Below are 14,232 nucleotides of genomic sequence, written 5' to 3'. Positions count from 1 at the left end.
CAAATGCACTACCTCACACTTCTCTGGATTGAACTCCATTTGCCACTTTTCTGCCCATCTGACCAGTCTATTGATATCTTTCTGCAGTCTACAGCTTTCTTCCTCACTATCAACCGCACGGCCTATCTTTGTGTCATCCGCAAATTTCTTAATCATGCCCCCTACGTTTAAGTCCAAATCATTAACATATACCACAAAAAGCAAAGGACTTAGTACCAAGCCCTGCGGCACCCCACTGGAAACAGCCTTCCAGTCACAAAAACACACGACCATTACCCTTTGCTTTCTGCCACTGAGCCAATTTTGGATCCAATTTGCCACATTCCCTTGGATCCCTCGGGCCTTTACTTTTTTGACCAATCTGCCATGAGTGACCTTGTCAAAAGCTAAAATCCATGTAAACTACATCAATTGCGCTACCCTTATCGATCGATCTTGTCACCTCCTCGAAAAATTATATCAAGTTAGTCAGACACGACCCCCCCTTAACAAATCCGTGCTTTTCTAAGTGACAGTTTATCCTGTCCATCAGAATTGATTCCAATAATTTGCCCACCACCGAGCTTAGGCTGACTGGCCTGTAACTACTCGGTCTAACTTTCGCACCCTTTTTAAACAACAGCACAACGTTAGCAGTCCTCCAGCACTACACCTATATCCAGTGAAGTTTGGAAAATGATTGTTAAAGCTTCCGCTATTTCCTCCCTGGCTTCTTTTAACAGCCTGGGATACATTTCATCCGGCCATGGTGATTTAACCACTTTCAAAGAAGCTAATCCCCTTAATACTTCCTCTCTCACTATGTTTATCCCATCCAATATTTCACACTCCTCCTCCTTAACTTCAATCCCTGCATCATCCCTCTCCTTTGTGAAGACAGATGCAAAGTATTCATTAAGAACCATACCCACATCTTCCACCTCCACACACAGGCTACCTTTTTGGTCTCTAATAGGCCCTACTCTTTCCTTAGTTATCCTCTTGCTCTATGTATTGATAAAACATCTTTGGGTTTTCTTTGATTTTACCTGTATTCCGTTGAGTTTAGAACATTGAGGAGTGATCTAATTAAGGTCTTTAAAATGAAGTAATTTGATAGGGTTGATACAGAGAAACTAATTCCTCTGGCAGGGGCACAGTTTTAAATTAGAGCTAAACCAGCTAGGAGTGAAATCAGGAAGCATTTTTTCATGCAAAGGGTAGTAGAAATCTGGAATTCTCCTCCCCCAAAAGACTGTGGAAGTTGGGTCAATTGAAATAACAGAGATTGCTAGATTTCTGTTAGGTAAGGGTATCAAGGGATATGCAGCAAAGGCATGTACATGGAGTAGAGATCAGCCATGATCTAAGTGAATGGCTGTACAAGCTCAAAGAGCTGAGTGATCTACTCCCGTTACTATTTTCCTTTGTTGGTTTCTGTTTTGCACTGGTTGGACACGTTTAGCATTGAGTTTACCAAGACACCTAGGCTTCTTTCAACTTCATCCTCATCTATTTGAAAACCTCTTAGAGTACGTGTGTTGCTCATTCTACTTCCACCATGCAGTACTTTGCATTTGTCGGTATTAAATTTCACCTGTTTGATATATTTTGTCTAGCTCAATCTGTAATTTCTGAGCCACCCCCTTTGATTCCACTGCCCCTCAGAGTTTAGTATTTGCAAATTTGACCTATTTGCATTGGGTTTCTGAGTCTAAGTCACTGATGGAAGAAAATTACTGGTCCCAACAATGAGCCCAGTGAAAACCCGCTCAGTACTTAACCCACCACCACCCCCCACCCCCACCAACCCAATGTAACTGCTCTAATAAGTGCCAGTTGTTTTCTACTCTTCAGCCAATTTCTTATCCATACCCAAGATTTACCCTGAATGCCCACATCTTTGAACTTAACATTAAACAGAGGCCCTATTTGCCCTCTCAGGTGGATGTAAAAGATTCCACGATACTATTTTGAAGAGCAGAGGAGTTACCCCTGGTGTCCTGCCTAATTTATTCTTCAACCAACATCCCTAAAACAGATTATCTGGTCATTATCACACTGCTGTTTGTGGAAGCTTGCTGTGTGCAAATTGGCTGCTGCCTTCCCTACATTACTACAGTGAATGCACTGTACTTCAAAAGCACTTTGGGACATCCTGAGGTCATGAAAATGTTATATAAATGCAAGTCTTTCTTTCTTTTATTTCTTTAACTAATAGCCTTTTGTGTGGCCTTCTGAAAGTCTTTCATGCAGCACCATACATCAGGCCACACAAGCCAAACACCCATTAGATTTATATTTAGATAGTATTAACAAGTTAAAATAAGATTTTTGGAGAAACATTTTGCCATATGACATCACCATACATTTCATTTTGCAGCAATAATACTTTAAAAGCTTCTCATGTTGACTACAGAAACCCAGAGGCAATACTAAATCTATACAAATCATTGGTTAGACCACAGTTGGACTATGGTTCTGACCATGGACACATACTTGAAAAATCATGATCTGACTTTTCTTTTTACAGATGTTCACTGTCCCGCTGTTAATTTCCAGTATTTTCTGTTTTATATCAGATTTCTAGCATTTGTAGTTTTTCCTTTTTATTTTACATTCAGAACAGTGTGCCCAGTTTTGAGCATCTTTATTTAGGAAGGACATCAAGACTGTGGCAAAGGTGAAGAGATTTAGTAAGATGATACCTGAGGCTTTTTGAGGAGAGGCTACAGAAACTGGGGCTATTTTCATTAGAACAAAAAGTTTAAGAGGCTGTCTGATAGAATTGCTTAAAGTTATGAGGGTTTGGTAAAGTAAATCAGAAAAAACTTTCCACTGGTCAGTTAGTGTGTAACTGGAGGCATAAATTTAAGATGAACACCAAAATAACAAAGGCAGAGGTTAGGAGTTTTATTTTTAAAAACATAAAGGGTGTTTGTTTCTACTATTCTGGTATGTCCTGAGTTCATAATAGCTTTTAAAAGGGAAGTGGTTAAATATTTGAAAAGAAAAACTTAAAAAGGGTACAGGTAAAGGGCAGGGGAATGGCATTAAGTAGAATCTTGCAGAAATCTGACATAGGTGCAATGTTCTTTTTGTGCTGCGAAATTCTATGATCGAATATGAAAGCGAAACTTGGCCATCATGGCACTAGTAATAATACGAACTCCAACAAAAAAAGAAAAGATTGTTAGAAATATGCATACATGTAGCAACTAATGGGTTTGAAGGATTGTAAAAACTGCTTGGGCTTTGCTTCTTCTCATAGCCCAGGACATTCTACTCCCAAGAGTTTCATCACCTTGAGCACTAACTCCCTAATTTTTGATTTAAAAGTTACATCGAATTACATAGAAATTACAGCATATAAGCAGGCCGTTTGGACCAGTCTGTGTTGGTGTTTATCCTCCACACAAGCAATAGTCCTAATCCCATATCCCTTCATTCCCCCTTTTCTTCAATCACCTATCTAAAATGTTAACATAACCACTGCTTCAATCACTAACTATGGTCATGCATTCCACAGCCTCACAACCCTCTGTGAGGAACATAAGCAGAGCTGTATACAGCAAGCTGACCACACATCTATTGTGTACAGAACTTACCCAGACCAGCATTGCATCAGGAGTTGGTAACTAGTGGCATCTATCAGGAGTTTTCTAACATCTAGGTTGGATAAATTTGGATCTCTTCTCTCACACACACAATTTATAGCTCAAAGCTATTAAATGCATAGCGAGTTTGCCAAGGAGCAAATCACTGTCTTTTGTATTTAAAGGTGCCCCCTTTAAATTCAGTGGGTAGATCCACTGCGTGATGTGCCAGAGAGTCAGGAAGGTATCAGTTACGCACGCTGCTCTATGCCATCAGCTGATCTCGGCCAGGGCAGCAGCAGGGGATGCTACAATTCACCTCAGTACCTCTAGGGCGGAGAAAAAGGAAAACAATTAGCCATGGTTCTGAAGGGCGCACAGTAACCCCTTCTAGAAAGTGTGCGTGTGCGAGAAAGAGAGAGAAAATTGGATGAGGACAGGATTGGAATCGCATATGTTGGCCATCGCTGTACATCTGGAGACACTCACACGTGTCTGGGCACTCCCAGACAGAGTCAGCATCTTCAGGGAGGGGGAAATTATGTAGTTGTTAAATATTTGAGTGTTTACTGTATCATCCATTGGTAACCTACTCAAACAAGCGATTATCTTTGGGAGGAAGTAAGCAATTCTTAAAAGGCATCAGTTGCAAGGTAACCATCCAATATCTACGCATGAGATTCAGGACTAAGCATTACTAGATCCTGACAGAAACAACCTTCTCTCAACAGTTGATTCCAGATAGCTTCTGTTCATTTTTGGCGAAACTACTGAACCCTTCATAGCTTCCTACAATGGATCTTTCTTCCCTGTTGTATTTAGTTTATCTATTCTTCCTGTCCAATATGAATCCCAAATTACCCTTCATATTCTGAAGGTGAAGCCAGTGTGGAGTAGGCTGACTGGGTGCCTGGCACATGTGTGTATAAATCCTAACTGCCCAGAGTGCATCAATGTAAGAAATTCCAAAAACAAATGTGACCGTTTAACACCTAAATATGAAATGCATACAACATAAATGTAAAAGGTGTAGAAGTGAAGTATAAGTGGATTTTGCACTTTTATATGTTGTGTAGAAAAAGGGAGTTTTGGTCCTCCGAATTCAATTCAGGTCTCTTCAGAAGGCAATAGTATCCTGTAAATATTACTAAATAAAACAATCCAAATGATGTGTACAGCAGAAACATATGGCTAATACATTCAAAATACTAGATTCCATGTGAAACCCTTAAAGCTCCCAATCTATTACAATATTTTCTGTCTCATTTGTCTGATGGTCTCTTTTCTACCATAACAATCCCACTCAAGCCATGTAAATTCATAGCTGACAGTGTCAAATGCTCCTGAAAAATCCAATATTAAGGGTACCAACTGTTTCCTTCAACAGAATGCTGTTGCTAAATCAGCATCAACTGGGAAATTCATGAAGGCTTTAAATGGAATCAGCATTTGCCCACATAACAGACATTGCCCTCCAAAAATAATTCAATGTTAACTGTGAAGAGGACTAGATGCAACTTCAGGAGGACATATGACAGCTTAGTAGACAAGGCAGATTGAAATCAGACCCCATAAAGCTTCAAGTCAAACAAGAACAAGGAAAGCGCCTGCTGATTGCCAACTACCTCCACCCTTTCCCCTCCCTCCAACTAATGTATCAGGACTTCTACATGTTGAACACCATTTGGAGGAAGCACAGATAGGAAAAAGACACAAAATAAACTGGTTGGGGGACCTCAATGTCCACCAGTAAGAGTGGCTCAGTAATACCACTGACCAAGCTGGCTGAATCCTGAACACATAGCTGCCAAACTAGGCCTGTGTCAGGTGGTGGGGGAAACCAACACAAGGGAATAACCTAGTTTACCTCATCCTCACCAACACACCTGGCACAAACACATCAGTCCATGATAACACAGTAGGAGTGACCACATGGTAGGGGAGACAAAGTCTCACCTACACAGTGGAAACACCACCTATCATGTAGCATGGCATTATCGCAATGCCAAGTGGAACAGACCAAGAATAGATCTAGCAGCCCAAATCTGGGCATCCGAGGCTTTAAGGGCCCACAGCAGAAGTATAGTATTCCACCACAATCTGTAACCTCCTGGCCCGGAACATCCCTCACTCCTCTATTACCATCAAGCTGGGAGATCAACTGTGGTTCAGTGAAGGCATACCTCAGAATGAGGCAACAACCCAGTGAAGCTAATATACTGAGTTATCTGCATGTTAATAACCAAAAACAGAAGGTTATAGACAGAGCTCAGTACTCCCACAACCAACAGATCTGACCAAAACTCTGTTGTCCTACTATATTCGTTTGAGAATGGTGGCAAGCAATTAAAAGGAGGAGTAGGCTTCATGAATATCCCCACTCTCAACCACAGTGTAGCCCAGCACGTGAGTGCAAAAGACATGGCTGAAACGTTTGCAAATATCTTCAGCCAAAAGAGCCAAATGGACAATCCTACACAGCCTCCTCCTGAGGCCCGCACCATAATAGATGTAATTGTGTCAGCCGTGGCTCAGTGGGTAGCTCTCACCTCCGAATCAGCAGGTTGTGGGTTCAAGTCTCACTCCAGAGACTTGAGCACAAAATCTAGGTTGACACTCCCAGTACAGTACAGAGGGTGCGCTGCACTGAGGTGCTGTCTTTCAGATGAGACGTTAAACTGAGGCCCCGTCTGCCCTCTCAGGTGGACGTAAACGATACCATGGCACTATTTTGAAGAGGAGCAGGGGCGTCGTGGCCAATATTCATCCCTTAACCAACATCACTTAAAAAAAGATTATCTGGTCATTATCACATTGCTGTTTGTGGGACCTTGCTGTGCGCAAATTGGCCGCCACGTTCCCTACATTACAACAGTGACTACACTTCAAAAAGTACTTCATTGGCTGTAAAGCGCTTTGGGACATCCTGAGGCTGTGAAAGGCGCTATATAAATGCAAGTCTTCATTTATTCTCCAGCAAATTCAAGTCACTCCATGTGACATGAGGAAATGACTGAGTACACCGGACACAAAGGCCATGGACCCCAATAACATCCCAGCTGCACACCGGAACTAGCCAGTCTCTTAAACAAGCTATTCCAGTGCAACTAAGACACTAGAATTTACTCAGCAATGTGAAAAATTGCTCAGGTGGCCCTATCCACAAACAGGATAAATCTAACCTTGCCAATTTTCCCATGCATTCCCACATCATCTCCACACCTTGCAACCTTTATCATCAAGGACAAGAGCAGCATCACCTCCAAGTCACAAACCATGCTGACTTGGATATATACCACCATTCCTTCATTAACACTGGGTCAAAATCCTGGAATTCTCTATCTAACACCATTGTAGGAGCACCATCACCACAAGGACTGCAGCAGTTCAAGGAGAAGGTCACCACCTTCTAAGGCAACTAGGGATATGTAATAAACATGGCCTTGCCAGAGTTGCCTACATCTTGAGAACAAGAAAGAAAATAATTGTAATTTAATGTGGAAAAATGTGAAGTGATACATTTTGGGAAGAAAAAAGAGAAGGACATACATATTGAATGGTAAAGTTTTAAAAATAGAAAAACGGAGACTTGGGGCTCAGATACATGAAAACTGGGGGGGGGGCAAGTCAATAATGCATTATTTCCTACATTATAACAGTGACTACACTTCAAAAAGTACTTCATTGGTTATAAAGTACTTTGGGACATCTTGAGGTTGTGAAAGAGGCTATATTAATGCAAGTCTGTCTTTATTTTAAACAGTATTAAAGAAAAAGCATATGGGATCCTGGGTTTTATAAATAGGGCATCAAATACAAAAGCAAAGAGGTACGGCTAAACCTTAAAAATTACTTAAGCATCTCATGGCCATGGAGAAGCTAAGTAAGAAAGTCACTAAGATGATACCAAGGATGAGAGGTTTTCGCTAAAAGGAGAGACCAGAGAAACAGGGACTCTTCATTGGAGCAGAGAAGGCCAAGAGGAGATCTGACAGAGGTTTTGAAAAGGTGAATAGGGAAAAACTATTTCCACTGGTCAGCAATTCAGTAATTAGAGGGCTTAAATTAAAGACCATGATGAAAAGAACAAAGGAATATATTAGGAGATTTTAGCATAATAGAGGGATTTTAGCACTTCGAATGCCTTTTCAGAAACAGTGGTGCAAGCAGGGTCCATTATAGCTTTTAAAAGAGAAGCAGATAAATATTTGAAACATTAAGACTTAAAAAGAGGAATGGTGAAAGGGCTAGACAATGGGACTAAGTGGATAGCTCTTTGAGAACCAATACAGGTGCGATAAATCAAATAGCCTCCTTTAGTACTGTAAAACTCAATGATTAATAGTGTTTTAAGCCATTTCAACCGTGTGAGAGTGATTTATAGTTACATGCAAAAATTTATTTTCTTTCTATATTCATCAAGATGGGCTAATACTTGTTCTATTTAAAAAGAGCAGGTTAGCAGGTTTCAGTATCTTACATCACACGTGTCCTGGAAAATCTCTCACCCTCCCCAACATAGACCAAAACTTCCTTGTGCCCATTTTTACCAATTCCTGCAGAGAACCAAGATTTATTACCTAATAGAATCTAGTTTGAGAGCCGCAGCCTCTAAATAAAAGGTCTTTTAGTTAGAAAGGAATGTCCTACCTATTCAGTATCAGCAAGCTTCGTAATATTCCTATTGTGCCTATGTCCAAATCGTTCCCTGCAAACCATTACCCAATTCCCATCAATGTGAAAAACATCCCTTTACTTGTACTCTTAGCTTTCTGCCCCTTCCCATCCCACCTCTATCCATGCAATTAGCCCCTCTAATACCACGTGCCTTAATTTTTGTAACAATTCTCTTACGTGGCACGTATTCAAAAATATTCTGAAAATCCATATGTACAACCACCACATTCACTATGTATGGCCAGAACTTGCGCAAAGGGGCGTGGCAACGCTCGCCACAGCTCCTGCAAATTAAATTAACTAATGTACCTACTGTGGGCTCTGTGACATCAACTGGCTTGATTTGGAACTTTAAAAAATTGTGTGTTATTAACTCAGCTTCTGAGAAGCGCAAGTTGAGGCGCATGGAACAGTCTGTCAGAACAGAAGGCATGCCCACAAAATCTGTCAGGAGGAGAAGTCACGCCCACAAGCAGACTTCATTCATTTAAAGTTAGGATTCTGGAAATCATTGTAAATAAAAATGTTAATTATTTTTTATAAAAAGCCAAAGAAATAATTAAATTAAAGGGGCAGAGGAAAAAGTAAAATGTTAATTTTTTAATTTTAATTTTTTTAATGACCAAAAACTATTAAAATGAGGAATAATATTTGACTCCATATTTTTAAAATTTAATTTTTAGTTGTTTGGCAGTCATTAAGACTAACCGCACTTATAAAACTTAGTTTAAACCTGGTATTTTTAAGCGTACCTGTTCGGTGGCGTAATTAGTTACTTTCCAGCTGGGCAGATGAGCAAGTTTGTGATTTTTCAGTGATTTCAACAATTGCAGCGTGTGATGGCCCTTTAATTCAAAGCTGTCAAATTGCCGGCGAACCAATAGGAGCAAGTTCACGATTGCCGCGTTTTAGTGTACATGTGCAAACGTGGGAATTTGCTCCTTCGATTCTCCATTAAAAACTGTTGAGCTCCTCCGTTATTTCGGGTGCAATTTCTGGCTCATTGATTTCCTTGAAAAATTAAATTCAGTCAAGCATGATCTACCCTTTACAAATCCATACTGACTATTCCTGATTAGCTCATGTTTATCAAAGTTTGCAGTAATTCCATCCTGTATTATGCATTTTTATGCACATTTACCCACAACAGAGATGACATTAACTGGCTTAGTTCCTGGCTTATCCTTTTCCTGAATGGAATGTAACACTTGCCTCTTTCCACTTGGCCAAGTTCCCACTTCTAAACATTTCTGAAAATGTATGTTTCCTGCCTATATCTCTTTTCTTACCTCCTTCAGTATTTTGGGATGCATTCCATCTGTGCCTGGTGACTTTTCTACACTTAGCTCCATTAACTTTTTTTTAAACACAGCTCCCTTTTAAATACTTATTTACAAGTAGTGGCTCTTCCACATTTTCTTCAGGTATACCTACAGTCCTACTTTCACCTTCCTCTGCAAAACTGATTCAAAATACTGATTAGTCATCTCTGCCACCCAAGTATAAATTAACCCCCTTCATCCTTGTCTTAGAGCTTACCCAGAATTTTTTTTTAAATGTAAACTAGACAGCAAACATACAGTTTCTAAAACAGAAGCCTGTGTATGCCCCACTTCTGTGGTATAGTGGGAGTTTACAGTCACTGTACCAACTTGATGTCACATCAACATACAAGAGCTAACAAAGCTCCTTCTGATCTCCCAACAATGTATGAAGGTACAGCCTGCAATCCGCATTTGCAGGTGACACCATATTTTACAATCGCCTGCAGCGTCTCTTAAAATAGCCATTAAAATAGAGGCCTGAGATTATGAGTTCAGTTTTGGATTTGACAAAGCTGATAACCTATTTATAACAGTACTCAAATGAGCTACAATATAAGTGTCTTAAGTCTGTAACAATGGCAGAACAGTGATATCATGGCATAGAAGGAGTCTTTTTCACAACTTGAGTCACAATATTAGAAATAGTTTGCCAAAATGTTAGTCTAGAAAAAAAAGTCAAATCTACAAGGCTATAACATAAAGTCTCAACACTTCACCTTCAACCTCAAGGTCTGTTCTGTCAAATTTTACTACTATCTTGAAAATGCAGATAAAATTCTAGTTTAGCAAAACAAATTTAATAGGCTGCCTTAATTAAGATAAAAGCTATACAATTTTTTTTAAATGAATTCAACTATTAGAACAGAAATCCACCAAGTACACAAAGAAAGGTTAATATTGAAGCAGGGCAAAATGGGGGTAATTATCTATACAAAGTTTTACAAGCAGCATCAAAACTATAAAATAGCATTTGAGACATTTTGCAAAATATTGCCAAGCATCTCAAGAACACAGAGCTGTCAATTTCAGGGAAATACTTGGGGCAACCTTTATGATAAGCAAGAATGACGCATGGATTGCAAATCCATTTAAATACATCAAGCTATGTTTGCTTTTTTTTAAAATAAAGAGATATATCCAAATAAATTACATTTTAAACCAAAATCAGCTGAAATCCAAAATATTCAGCTGCTTTTCAAAATCACAAAAGTGGAAAAACAAAGACATATTGCACATATCCTACTCATACTTTACCATTATTTCCTTTCCAAAGGTTTTTTTTAATTCCACCTTTTAAAAAAAAGCACTTAACAGCTGTCAAACACAAGTCTGGGTGTGTAATGCAAACGAGAGGCCTACAATGACCTTTCTCCAAGCCTCTTGTTTAGCCTGCTCCTCAGTTAAGGGCACTGATGTCATTTTAAGCAATACCCAAATACCAGAGCATTTATACCAAGCTCATAAAAATAAAAAGTATATATTAAAAAAATATATATATTTTAAATCTTAATTGTTTAAATAGGATTTCTCTTATGTGCAAATACAGATCCTGGACGCAAGCAGTCAATTTATCATAGAATCTATGAACTGGGAATCTGTCAATCCTTGTTTTATACACGAAAATATATATACACTTCAGGAACAAAAATATAATTTGGGCCTAAGCCTTTAACAAGCCCCGACCTCGAGTGGAAGAGAGAACTGGGACGACGAAAGGAGAGGAAGGGGGCGAGTAGAGAGGAGATTGAGAAGGGGTCGAGGGGAGTTGAGAAGAGGCAGAAGAGGGGGAGGGGAAGAGAGGGAGGGGGAAAAGAGAGGGAGGGGGAAAAGAGAGGAGAGATACACACACACCCCCTCCCCCACCACACACGGTGACGCTCCCACATATTTAAACGACTACTTACCCCTCTTTTTTTTTCTGGCTTCTTTCGCTGTAAGTTCCCGATTTCAGATTTACACACGAGGTCAATTTTATTTTAAAAATATTTTTCTCAGAATAATATTTTATACAATATTGCTACTCGTCAGTGCCTGCAGCTCGCAGCAGCGGACATTTTCAAACATTTTAATGACGTCTTACACGGACATCAAAATGATTTTTTTTTAAAAAAACAAGAAATAAGTGCGGGCCGAAAAAAAACAGACGCCACCGCCGCTCACTCCATGGAGATATCACTTGCGCTCGGGCGGGCGCACGCAGCTAACAATGTAACCAAAATTGTGTTGTGTGATGGGGTGATTTTTTTTTTTGGCTCCCCTTCCCCCCCCCCAACCAAATACCGGAAATTCAATGTAGAATTCTTGCTCAATCTAATTTTATCGTCAACCATATAATTTATTTTATTTTAAAGTCCCGCCTACTTCTACTTCTCTATTTATCATTGGTCCAAACGCGTCAAGCTCCCTCGCCGATTGGACTATACTACAAGTCAATCCATTGTTTCATCACGGAGGTTGATCCTCCCCCCCCTCCCTGCGCGCGGTGACTTTGAGGTCCGGATGTTACTGGGATGAAATCACCAGCAGCCAATGTGAGTCGATGATGTCACTTTCACAACAACCATCTCTCCTGCCCACTGTTTGTTCAAAACGAATGTTAGAATAGACTTGAAGCAAACGTCATTTAGATTGAAGTCAAAGCACCGCTAAAACTTTCGATTACATGTTTCAGTAATTCACTTTCTTTATTCCCCTCTCACAGTTTTTGTCTGAAGCTTTTTGGTTACATGTGCGTGACGTGCTGACGTTCTATTTTTAGGTTGTGCTGAAGCAGCCAAGGCAACTGCAGCTCACAACAGCGATGAGCTCTCTGAAAGTGAGAGTGCATTTAAACAAAGTTGTGTTGTCAACCTCATTCCAGATTGGAGATTGCAAATAGTTTAATGCACTGCTCGAAATTATCTTTTTTTTTCGGTTAGGAAGTGATAATTTCCATTTAGTGAAGTTGCTTTATGGGCACCATAATAATTACATTTTTAAAAATATTGATTACTAGTGGTCACGTCATTCGTGAGGACAAGGGGTCATTCTTCATATCTGAGCCTAGACGAAGCATTGGCTAAACTATCATGGGAAAATCACAAGCAATTTCAATCCCGTCTTCACATGATCTCTATACAAAACGCACTTTCTCATGGGGGGAGGGGAAATCACTGAATAATGATCAGTAGCAGAATCTTGCTAATTCCCCCTCCCTCAACCCAGAATTGCGATAGCCAATTGTAGCACGAGGCTGCTACTATGACTAACTCAGGACAAACCAAGAATCAAACCTGGAACTTTTCTGGTCTGCATGGTTCAGCACCACACCACACTACTTACCAACTAAGCCAACTTGTTGAAGTTTCTGAAAATTACTATTCTGCTGGTGTCAACAAAGGATGTAAAATAGCAGCCAATCAGAATACACATACAAGACCAAGTTAAGTAGAACTGTTTGCACGCAAAAATTTAAGCATGTACTTTTGGTCAGTATTCTATTTTGTCAGACACAATCGGTAAGATTTAAAGAAAACATCCGACCCCATATCCTCTCCATCACCAAGACTGCCTACTTCCGTAATATCACCCATCTCCGCCTCTGCCTCAGCCCCTCTGCTGCTGAAATCGTCATCCAAGTTTTTTGTTATGTCCAAACTCGACTATACCAATGCTGTTCTGGCCAGCCTCCCATCTTCCACCCTCCATAAATTTGAGCTCATCCAAAACTCCACTGCCCATATTCTAACTTACACCAAGTACTGTTCACCCATCCCCGCTGTGCTTGCTGACCTACACTGGCTCCAAGTCCACAAATGCCTCGAATTTAAATTTCTCATCGTGTTCAAATACCTCCATTGCCTTACCCCTCCCTATTTCTGTAACCTCCATCAGCCCTACAATCCTTCAAGAACTCTGCATTCCTCCAATTCTGGCCTCTTGTGCATTCCCGACTTCCTTCACCCCATGATTGGCAGCTATGCTTTCAGCTGCCTAAGCCGTAAGCTCTGGAATTCACTCCCTAACTCTCTTCCTCTCCACCTCTCTCCTTTAAGACTCTCCTTAATACCTACCTCTTTCACCAAGCTTTCAGTCATTTGGCTTGTTGTCAATTGTTTGATTACGCTCCAGTGAAGTGCCTTAGGACTTTTTTACAACGTTAAGGTGCTATATAAGCGCACACTGTTGTTGGTTGAAGGAGCCAACACCACACCCTCTGATTCTACAAAGGGTGCAGTTATATTGCCATAGTTGCATCACTCTGAAAATGACAGTATCACTCAGGGGTCAGGTCCTGCTATGACCCTGCAACCCTATGGAGAGGTTGTCTCCAATCTCTCCATCGTGATCACATCCAGAGCTCTCTCCTGGCCATGAGAATGCAAGTATAAATCTGGTGTTGCTCGCTGCAAATCAATTTTGGCCTTGACAATGCATTAAGTGTAAGATGAGTTTACAAATTGCTTTAAAAGCTGGGTTTTCAAAGGACTTTTAGAGTTCATGGGCTCTTTAGAAAATTAAGCAGATTTTTTTTTAATGTTTTGAGAAAGTGCCACTCTCACTCTCAAAATATTCAAAATTTGCCGTCTAAGCACTGAGCTCTGTTCATACATGTAAGCACACATCCAGAGCTCTCTCCTGGCCATGAGAATGCAATTTCAACCAGGAAGTATAAA

General features: G+C 40.2%; 1 protein-coding gene across 2 annotated transcripts in view; it reads right to left on the bottom strand.

Moving 5' to 3' along the window:
• The window catches only part of ppm1ba (protein phosphatase, Mg2+/Mn2+ dependent, 1Ba), a 110,954-nt gene extending 99,156 nt beyond the window's left edge, over positions 1 to 11,798 (bottom strand). The window contains exon 1 of one of the 2 annotated variants that reach the window (XM_067988773.1): positions 11,482 to 11,798. The gene's annotated coding sequence lies outside the window, so the exon portion shown is untranslated. The remainder of the gene's footprint in view (positions 1 to 11,481) is intronic. The other variant, XM_067988775.1, reaches the window with a different exon arrangement.
• Positions 11,799 to 14,232: the final 2,434 nt, after the last annotated feature.

This window comes from Heptranchias perlo, chromosome 8 (genome assembly GCF_035084215.1).
Source record: "Heptranchias perlo isolate sHepPer1 chromosome 8, sHepPer1.hap1, whole genome shotgun sequence".
In the NCBI taxonomy this organism is placed as follows: Eukaryota; Metazoa; Chordata; class Chondrichthyes; order Hexanchiformes; family Hexanchidae; genus Heptranchias; species Heptranchias perlo.
This window is presented reverse-complemented; position numbering and strand designations above follow the sequence as displayed.